The 11,251-nt window shown below is 41.0% G+C and overlaps 1 pseudogene; it reads left to right on the forward strand.

Moving 5' to 3' along the window:
- LOC149218774 (chloride channel protein CLC-c-like) overlaps positions 1 to 10,735 on the forward strand; it is an 85,469-nt pseudogene extending 74,734 nt beyond the window's left edge.
- Positions 10,736 to 11,251: the final 516 nt, after the last annotated feature.

Raw genomic sequence — 11,251 nt, forward strand, 5'->3', positions numbered from 1 at the left:
TGCCCCTCATTGCATTTAATTTCTGCACTATATTCTTTTTAGTATTAGATTAGATTTCTTAACTAATAATCCCTGTCAAGGGTTGGCATGTTACAATTGATCATTTTGCAGATCTCAGATAGAGGAAGGCTGGTCGAAAAGAACAATCTTACTGCAAGCAGAATTAAGCTTCATTTTGTGAAGCAGTGTTATCTCACTCCAGTTCACAATTCATTCCCCCATTTCGATCATTTTCCCTTTTTATGTTCTCCATTATCTTTCAGCAACATCTTTTTCATTTTTATCATAATTATTTTTTAGCAACCTCTTCCCTATTTTCCCATTTACAGTAACATTTTTTTTTCTTTACTATCCCCGTTGCTAAAACACTGATTTATATCTATTTCCCCGTTGCTAAAACACCAATTCCCATCGATTTTCCCATTGCTAAAACACCAACCTTTCTCATCCTCCCCCGTGGCTGAAACATCAACTCTTCCCAAAGAATGAATATATATTACTTTCCATTGTGAGAACCATCTATTGACCTTCATAACTTTGTTCTTTCACTGCCTCCTCCTATGTTGATAAAAGCCTTTCATATAAATACCCTCATATTTCAAAAGCCTTTTCCATAACCATTGGTGATCTATTAGCAGCAGACATTATATTTTCAGAATATCAATCAAAGGTAAACATGAGGTATGCGTTTGTTATGTGTAAATATTATTAAACTATAGTCAAATGAGAAGATTATGATTACCACGATATCCGTACATTTAAAACTTCATTATTCCAGCTGCAGTTGGAGGGGATATCAAAATCATCACACCATCATTTCACAACACGCCAATCACCATCCTTTTTTTTACCGATGATTACATCTCATCACCCCGTCCCTGTCCTATTATTCCATGATCTCATTTGCAAAATTTACTCTGTCTCAGGTTTTTATAGACATTTTTGGGCACTGCAACCCCAATCATAAATGCCCATAAACCAAGGGCTCTTAAGCCCCTAAAAGTGTTGTTCCAACCTCTAAAAGAACAAGGTCAACTGATTACATCTTCTCCCAGAAGTTCTCCATGAAAAACTGCTCAAAACTGGTCAAAACTAGACCATCTCACCTGCTCCATGGTCAAAGTGCGTTGCATCCCACCTAAATACACACGGGAGGTGCGATGCATCTTTAAAATCCCTTCTATGGGGTGCGATGGGTGAGAGTGGACAAATGGCAGGGTCAATCTGCAAGGTGGAGGATCATGGAATCTTCTAGAAACTTCTCCTGTGACACTTGCCTCTCTACATTCGCCCAGGGATGAGTAAGAGATCATCAATCTCCAAGTGGAATCAAGAACTATCAGAGAGAGGACACTAATCAAATCTCAAAAGCTGACTCAGCCCCCTTGCAAACATCTATATATGGATCCCTCATCCCAGAGATCCAGGGGCTGGAATTTTGTATCTTGTAAGGAAGTGCTACTGGTTTCTTGGTGCAACATAATAGTGTTGGGTGATCTAAGATTTTCATGAGGTGAAGAAGGGCTTTCTTGCTGAGAGGATGACGCTGGGTCAGAACAATTGGCTGTAATCCTCTTTGCTATTCTTGATTATCAATAAAGCTATTCAAGTTTTCCTCCACATTCTTGTATGATTGATGATATGCATTTGTGTGGTCAATATATATCTGGTCCTATATTGTTTATCATAATAGATCTATGTTCTTGGATAGTGTTATGCTGCTTTGATTCTATAGGTGCTCTTTGAAGCTAGGTAGACAGAAGCGAGTGGCAAAGATCTATCAGAAGGGAGAGGAATCAAGCAAGGAACCAAGCGCAAGACAGAGGTTGGTCTCCTTTATTCCCCTCTTATCTATTTCTCATAAAGGAAAATGAAAGTGGTTTTAGTTTGTTTGTTTCTAAGGTAGCTACCAGCCTTAGTGGGACTACCAGCTCTACATAGACACTAGATTTCCCGATAACAAAATGGCGACTCCACTAGGGAGCGAACAGATTGTTTGTTTATCTACTTTTGTTTACTTTATAAACTTACAGACGGAGCCCAAAGTCAAGCCAGCTAGCCTTCGAACTACATTTGCTATGCAAGTGAAAAGTAGATCAACGTTGCTTCAGTCTATCTCCAGGTTTTGTTTATGAACTGAACAATTGATTTAAAAGCTTTCTAATTGCCCTTGTGGTGGCTCTAGTAACCTCCTTAGATCTACCCCTGTGATTGATTTACTGATTACCACTTGCTCGGCCTAAATCCCTGAACTGAGCTGCAAACTGTGACCCGGAACCCAGTTAAAGTCTCGTCCCTGGTCCAGCGCACTGTCTCCTCTTTGGATTCTGGATGCATCACACTTCCCGATTGTAGTAGGTGCGCTGCATCTCTTTTTCCCTGTGTTATAGGTGCGCTGATCAAACAAGGCCTTTTCTGCTCTTAGATTTTGGTTTCTGTTTTCACTCTTTTTAGCTCTATTCAGGAGTTTTGCTTCTTGTAGTCAGTACACCTCTGTTGAAACCCCTTCCTTGCCATTATTCTGCCTCCATTGTGCAAAGAACTGTAAATGTTTTTATGTATTTTGAGCCATTTTCAGTTCTCTTTTACAAAGAAGTAGCGTAATTGAACTGTCGTTTCTTGATTTGAAAGTGTCGCAAGTGTCGTTTTCACTCATAGAAGAGAATCTGATTGTTCTTGATAGTCGATTACACTGTTACTCTTGTATTTGATTTGAATTAATAGTTTTTCAAGTGTCGAAAGCAAGTTTTCAATTCCAAATCACAAAGTGTCGTCATTATCTTCATTTTGTCTTGAAAAGAAACTTGTTAGTAATGTTGCTTTGAAAAATAATTCAGATTTGCACTTAGCTTTCTTTTTATCATTCACACATTAAGAAGGCTGAAAACAAATACATGCATGTGCATTTGCATTTAGACTGTTTGTTGGTTTGATTTAGGATAGTGCATATAGTGTGTGCTCTCTGCTCTATGTTGAAAGAATGTCATCTCTCTTTCCTTAGTAGCTAGGATTTTCATTGCAAAAAGAAGGTTAAACAATTGTTTATCATCTTAGATTGCAATTTAGGAATTGTACATCTACATCACGTGGTGAACCTGAAAGGAAAATTTCTTAAGCAAGATCAACTGTAAAATAAATTTAATGAATCTAAAAACGCTTTGGAACCTAACGCACAACATTTAGAAGTCTAGGCTAGAGACGTATTCCGGCGTTGTAAAGCCTGGTAACTGTTGTTTTCATTGTTGGTTGGGTGATTCCACCATTTTGAGACGATAAGTGCCAGTACGGACTTGTGCTCCCACGTACCATTGAGTATATATTGGGAGACCACAATAGGCTCTATCCTTTATCCATAGGAAGCCATGTCTACCGCCCTATCGATCGAAATGCACTGAACACAACATTCGGGAAGATTGACTGCCATACCGTAAAAAGTATTCTGCAGTTTTGCGATTAGTTTGGTAATCCCTATGTCTAGATTTCCAGAGCAGTCTCTTTCATTCCTTTTCAGACTCCTTAAAGGGAAAGGTCCATCTAAGCACTTGTCACTTCAGGCTCATTAAAAATCGAAGGCAACTAGAGTCATCTTTTGTTTTTTCTCGAATCTTAAAAATTGAAAAAACAAGTTGTGTCAAAGCGTCTAAAATTTATTTTAATCGGAATAAATATCACCTTTCCTACGTTGGTCTTAGGTTGAGAAAAATGGAGTCCACCAACCAAGGAGTTCCCCTCGGGGGAAATCCTAGTCCTTTCTCCTCTTGGGGAGATGTTGGCGCACCCCATATGGCCACAGTGTCTCTTCCAGGATTGACAATCGGCTTGCCCGCATGGCTCTTCTCAACTTCTTTCATTCAGAACACCGTGATTCCTGAACAACCAAGTCAGCAACTAAATGATACCAGAGTTACCCCCCAACCCTCTACTTCGTCCAATTATTCCTCTCCTCCTTCCTCTTCGCTTGATGAAGCTGGTAAAGCCAAAAATCAAGTAACCTAGAAGAAGAAGGAGAAGAAGAAGAAAGAGAAGAAGAAGAAAGAGCCAAAGGCGGAAGGGGGCAACCAAGCATCGTCTAGCGAAAATCCACACACTGCACTGTCCAGGCCTAAATCACCATGTGTCATTTTCAAAGGAGACCACTATCATAGAGATTGTCCTTGCATCCCTCGGATCTTAAGGGACTGGTCTCCTCGTTTGCACAATCTGGTGTCATCAACCTCTGATGATCATGTTGAAAGTACACCATCAACTAGTGAAAGTGAAGCCCTTGGAAAAAATGGAAGATGTAAATTTCCTTGTAAACTGTGTGAAGGCGATCACGCCGTCCACTGTTGTCCCTTCTTAGACGAGGCTAAAAGAGTTTTGGACGACCGTTCGGTTTCACCGTTACGGCTTCCTCCTAGATATAAGAAGCTCTTGCCGAGTCTGTCACTAGTTGAAAATCTGGCTGACATGCCCTTGTGGTCGGCCGAAGCATCTATCATTGAAGATAAACCATATGAATCCACACCAGACGAAAGTCAAAAGGTCGAGGTGAAAGTTGACTCGGTCTTGCCTTAAGAGGATCTATCTTCAGATGATACAGTCACCGAACAAAACAAGAACGACACCGTTCAAATTCTGTTCGTAAGCACAAACTACGATGAACATGGGGGCAGTCTACCCGTTCCTTTACCGCAGGAAGGAAGTTCGTCAGAGTCATATCCGGCTGTCTATTCGGTCCCACCTCCAAGCAACCTGGTTGTTTCCTTCGATTGGAATCTACTAGGCAAACCCCATTTACTGGCTAGTGTACCATTTTGAAACATTGCTCAAATATATAGAATGGTCATGGCCGGTACCATCATAGATGAAGGGGCTTCTGTGAGTATCCTTTCCTCAACTGCTTGGAAAGCGCTTAGTTCGCCATCACTTTTGCCTGAGATGAGAAATCTAACAGGCTTTGACAAAGGAACCAGTCGACCGTTAGGGATCCTTCCCAATGTGCCGATAACATTGAGAAGGAAAACCGTTCACATGAACGTAATGGTAGTCCAAGGACCCCTGTATTATAATCTACTCCTTGGACATGACTATATTTATTGCATGGGAGCCATTGTCTCCTCACTCTTTAGAGTAAAGTGTTTTCCGCATGAAGGAAGAGTGGTCAAGCTCATAGACTAGCTTTCATTCCCCGGTTCACACATAGCAAATAGTCATATACCATCCCTGAATTGTCTTTTCACGCAAGGAATGTCTCATCAATCCCCAGTCCGTCCTCCTGATGAGCGCGAGTGATTCGGGGGATATGACTGAAACCCAGGGGGCATGCGCCCTGGCCTGTTTCGACAGGAAAAACTTGGGTATAGGGTAGGTCTCCACAAAGGATATATGAATGGTTGACACACCCATCCATTTAGGAAAATGGGGTTAGACCAGAATAAGATACCTCTGTTAAGGTAGGCCTTTCCCGATAGAACAAATGTTTTGTCTGCAAATTGAGGGGTAACCTAGAAAAGGTAGGCCTTTCCCGATAAAGCAAATGTTTTGTCTGCAAATTGAGGGGTAACCTAGAAACTCTACTTCACTATACTTGAGGGCATGCAAACCTTTTGGCATGCAAGCAAAGAGCGACCATTTATTTTTTAAATTTGTAGGTCCTCTAACCCTTTAAACTCGTAGGATTGGTCGTTTCCTAACTTGCATAAAGAAAGGATGTGGGGCAAAGCTTTAAAAAAATGTCGTTTTTATATGAAACATCCTTATTATACGACTGGATCGAGCAGTTTTAACACGGAATTCGAGCTCATTAAAAAATATACATAAGAAAATGAGCAAATGTTCCCCCAGAGTTTAAGCTCATTAAAAAATGAACCAATTTTTGGTAAATAACCATCGTGAATGTATTATCATCAGCCTTTGAAGCCTTGGTCGTGTTCTCATCATCACCTCCACTTTGTTTTGGCCGATCATTCACCTCCATTTGATTGTTTACCCTTTTGAGGAATAGCTGCGAAGAGTGATCCTGTTAGCCATCGTTATGACACTGCCGTGATTGGAAAATTCCAAACCTTACCTGGAGTCAGCTGCTACCCAAATTTATCACTCGTTCCTCAAAAAACGAGTCTCCTTTAAGCTCTTTTCAACTGACTCATAAAATATGAAAAGATTGTCGAGCAATTGGCCTCTCCAGCTCGTTAAAGGGACCGGAAGTACTATCCCTCCTTTAGATTTTAATCTTTTTGGACTTGAGGGATCATTACACAAAACGATCGAGCGCTTGTTTTGTTCGGCTCGTTAAAAGTACCAAAAATTCATCCCTTTTGTATTGTTTTATACCTTTTCAGACTCAAGGGATTATATGACGAAAAAGGATTATTGGAGTTTTCTTTACGTCCCTTTTTTAGACTCTCTAAAATTGAAAAGGACCAAGTTATCCTTGTCGTTAAACTCGTTAAAACCGAATAGCGACAAACTCGTCCATACAGACAAGAACGAGTTTCACTATTGCTAGGCTCATTAAAACATAGCGATGGGTTTGCCCAAAGGGAAAATTATAAAACAAGCATATGTTATCCTCCTCAAGCTTGACAAAAATAAAGAGGTATTGGTCAGCAATGACTGGCAAAAATTTGGGAACAAAATTTGAAGAAACTTTATTGGTAGCAAGTCACTCTTGAACATGACACTTTCACTCCGCATCTGAGTCGAGTTGGGTTGTTCCATTCACTGGTCACACCACCATGGTTCCGTCACACCATCCATATTTGGGGTTAATGCTACCAATCCATCATGTCAGTGTCGCCGATATTTTGAAGAGAAGTCGCTCAGAGAATTCACCTGTGTCTTGCCCACTACAATACATTTACGCTCCATTCTTTCATGACCGCCACCCTGAACCTTACATCACCAGATCATTTTCACCTCCATTAAAATCATTTGCTCTGTTCCATGTCATTGATGTGGGACCCACTAAGGCCCTCCTATGAAGGATCGCTTCTTGTCGACATCAGCTCATTATCCAAGAAGTCGATTTATGAACAACCCTTTAAGTACTTGGAAGCTTGCATGCCTCAATGGCAAGTTTCTCACTTCTGGCGACAGGTTTACATCAATGGCCTTCGATCGAAAGATTTTACGTGGTGTTCGACACCAAGTCCCTTATTCACACCACGTGAATTGTACTGTAGTACCTTGAGGGTCATCATCATTATCAGTGATTCCTCTCGCGCTTGTTAACAGCTTACATCATTGGCTGATAATCAGGCGATGTCTTTCCATGTTCGACTCTAGAACATCTCTCACATGGATCGACTTGTACTTTGAGTGAAGATTGAACGAGATTGAAGACCCCGAATCTAGTTTCATCCATCCGGGCTGCGATATCTATTCAGGAAAACAAAGACATCAAATGTACATCATTACTGCACAGATAATCGCCCAACCTAAGGGATGATGGCTCTACCAGAATCATCAGTCTACACTCAGACGATTGTCTGTCTTATGTACATGAAAATGAATTTATAAAGCTGAGCATGGGAATGCCCACCTCAGCTAGATCATGAAAATATTATGAAGATAATGTATTGTATTGTATCTTATTACAGGTCGCCTTCCAACTCTAAAAAACTTTAGATCCTCATGATAAAGCATTTCACCCGACATCAAAACAGATTAACGACCTCATGCTTTAGGGGGAAACTGTTATAGACATTTTTGGGCACTGCAACCCCAATCATAAATGTCCATAAACCAAGGGCTCTTAAGTCCCTAAAAGTGTTGTTCCAACCTCTAAAAGAACAAGGTCAACTGATTACATCTTCTCCCAGAAGTTCTCCATGAAAAACTGCTCAAAACTGGTCAAAATTGGACCATCTCACCTGCTCCATGGTCAAAGTGCGTTGCATCCCACCTAAATACACACGGGAGGTGCGATGCATCTTGAAAAGCCCTTCTATGGGGTGCAATGGGCAAGAGTGGAAAAATGGCAGGGTCAATCTGCAAGTGGAGGACCATGGAATCTTCTAGAAACTTCTCCTGTGACACTTGCCTCTCTGCATTCGCCCAGGGATGAGTAAGAGATCATCAATCTCCAAGTGGAATCAAGAACTATGAGAGAGAGGACACTAATCAAATCCCAAAAGCTGACTCACCCCCCTTGCAAACATCTATATATGGATCCCTCATCCCAGAGATCCAGGGGCTGGAATTTTGTATCTTGTAAGGAAGTGCTGCTGGTTTCTTGGTGCAACATCATAGTGTTAGGTGATCTAAGCTTTTCATGAGGTGAAGAAGGGCTTTCTTGCTGAGAGGATGATGCTTGGTCAGAACAATTGGTTGTAATCCTCTTTGCTATTCTTGATTATCAATAAAGCTATTCAAGTTTTCCTCCACATTCTTGTATGATTGATGATATATGCATTTGTGTGGTCAATATATATCTGGTCCTATATTGTTTATGATAATAGATCTATGTTCTTGGATAGTGTTATGCTGCTTTGATTCTACAAGTGCTCTTTGAAGCTGGGTAGATGGAAGCGAGTAGCAAAGATCTATCAGAAGGGAGAGGAATCAAGCAAGGAACGAAGCGCAAGGCAGAGGTTGGTCTCCTTTATTCCCCTCTTATCTATTTATCATAAAGGAAAATGAAAGTGGTTTTAGTTTGTTTATTTCTAAGGTAGCTACCAGCCTTAGTGGGACTAGCAGCTCTGCATAGACACTAGATTTCCCGATAACACAGGTGCGGTAACTTGGTTTGTCACTATGCATTTTACTGAAGCTGGTAACTATGGGAGGACCTAATATTCGACACGAGCTTAGCTCAATAGTCTTATTAGAATTACACCCAGAGGTATATCAGATTTTTCAATAGGCCGATTGGGTAGATTATTTTCGAAGGCTACAGGGATTCGATCCTCAGGAAGTCCTTGAATTTGCACTTAATCTATAGGAAGGCTACTTTACTGTTCAAGGAATTTGAATTCCAGCCTTAGAGGATGATATAGCACAGGTTTCAGGATTACTGACAGATGGCATTCGATGGTTTAGTCGTAAACACATCATCTTGAATGCACAACAGGACTTTCTTCTGCCAGGAGAGTAGGTTGAGCCCAAAGGCAGGGGTGTCGCATTTCATTCATTACCACCTCCATGGCGGGCGGTTGCAAAATTCGTCAAGCACTATCTCACTTGTGAAGGTCGTTACTAGGTAGTCTATCAGCATGATTTTGTCCTGTTAAATCACTTAAGACATGGTCAATTGTTAAATATTTCGTATTGTCTACTTGGGTGTCTAAAGAATATGTGACATTACTGTATGAATGCCAAAAATCCACTCCTCTCCCTCACCCATCATCATCTTGTTCAGTTATTGATCTAGAGAGGTTTTGCTCAGCAGAATCTTCCTTCGCTCAACAACCCACCCCTAGAACCCCAAGAAGCTGCTGAAATTCCTCAAACAGCTACTAAATTTCCTTAAATAACAGCTGAAATTCCCCAAGAAGCCGCTGAAATTCCCTAAGTTTCTCAGCCCGCTCCTAAAATTCCTCAACAAACTCCTGGAATCCCTCAACAAGTTGAAAATACTTCCAAACAGCAACCAGGGAGCATTCGTGACCCCCCAGAAATTCCACCACCGGCATCAGCTAATCCAATTCACCCTCCCACCACATCAATTCCAATCCATAACCTAGTAGAATCATCGAGTCCCACTGTCCACATCTCTAGTGATGATTCTGATGACAACCTTCCCATTACCAAGCTAAAGAGAAAAAGGCAAGACAAGGCTGCTCCCCTACCAAAAAGACAAACAAGGGCCTCAATAAAAAAAGTTACCATTCCTGATGACCCTCCTCCTCTAAAGAAAACTACTCATAAAAGAAGTACATCTTCTGAAGCAGTAATTGTTACCACCATCCTAAATTCCCCACCTATTAGCATAAAACCCCATACCCCACCGCAGTCCCAAGGCCCTGAATCTTTACCTGTCTCACCCTCGCGTACTGAAATACAAGATGCTCAGGATTTTGTGACATCATTCCTTTCAGAAAACGTAGCTATCATACAAGAACCAGCTACGGATTCAGCAGCTGTCACACAAGAACCAACTGCTGATGCATTAAATTTAGATACCCAAGATGATGTACAACATGTAGCTGCCCCACAAGAACCAGCTACTGAATCAGTAGTTGCTACACAAGAACCACTTGCTGATGAACATAAAACAGATGACCAAGATGTAGCTGCCCCACAAGAACCAACTACTGACTCAGCAGTTGCTACACAAGAACCACCTGCTGATCAACATAAAACAAATGACCAAGATGTATCTACCCCACAAGAACCAACAACTGGCTCAGTAGTTGCTACACAAGAACCACCCATTGATGAACACAAAACAGATGACCAAGATTTAGCTGCTCAACAAGAACCAACTACTGAATCAGCAGTTGCTACACAAGAACCATCTGCTGATATGCAAAATTTGGATGCTCAGGATGATATAGCTGTTACAGAACCAGCTGAAGATTCAGCAGTTGTCACACAAGAACCACCTGCTGAGGCTGCAAATAATGAAGCTATTATGGAACAACAGGCCTTCCATCCACTAGAATCAGCTACTGAAATTGTGACTACTACACAAAGCCCAGTCACCTTGGCTTCCCTTCTACAGGGAAATGAGTTTCTAAAATCAGAGCTCGAGGCTTATAAGCAGGAAATAACAATGGCAATGGAAGAGAGCTTAATTTGTATACTTTAGCCCATGCAGCATCCGCAGCTGAGAAAAGTGTAGAGAAAGATCGGTATAATGAATATATGTGTAGCCAATGTGGTAATATTTATCAACAAGCCAGTTATAAGATAATTGAAGTTCCATTGCCTAGAGCCACTCCTGCATCTAATTTTGTTGCAATTAAAGAGGAATGCCCTAATGTTACACAAGAACCAGCAGGGCCTTCAAAGATTTTTGAAAAAGAGGTTAAACCACAAATACATCGGCTTACTCTGATTGTTAAAACTGAAAGTCCTATACCACGGCCTACAAAAACTGTGTTTACTAAGACTAAACCTCAACGTACAAAGATTTTCTTCACTCAGACCAGCAGCACTCAAGCACACATGGATTTATGGAAGAAGGAATATGTTATGTCACAAGAGAGGATCTTGCAGGAACACAAGTTATCATGGCAAAATCATATATATGCAAATTGGGAAATTTTGGAACAGTCTCGTGCACAGTACAAGGAAAATAAACAATTAAAAACTAGACTGCTCC

The sequence above is a fragment of the Pinus tabuliformis genome, chromosome Q, assembly GCF_031772625.1.
Source record: "Pinus tabuliformis cultivar Carrire ecotype Pingquan chromosome Q, CPIR1, whole genome shotgun sequence".
NCBI lineage: Eukaryota > Viridiplantae > Streptophyta > Pinopsida > Pinales > Pinaceae > Pinus > Pinus tabuliformis.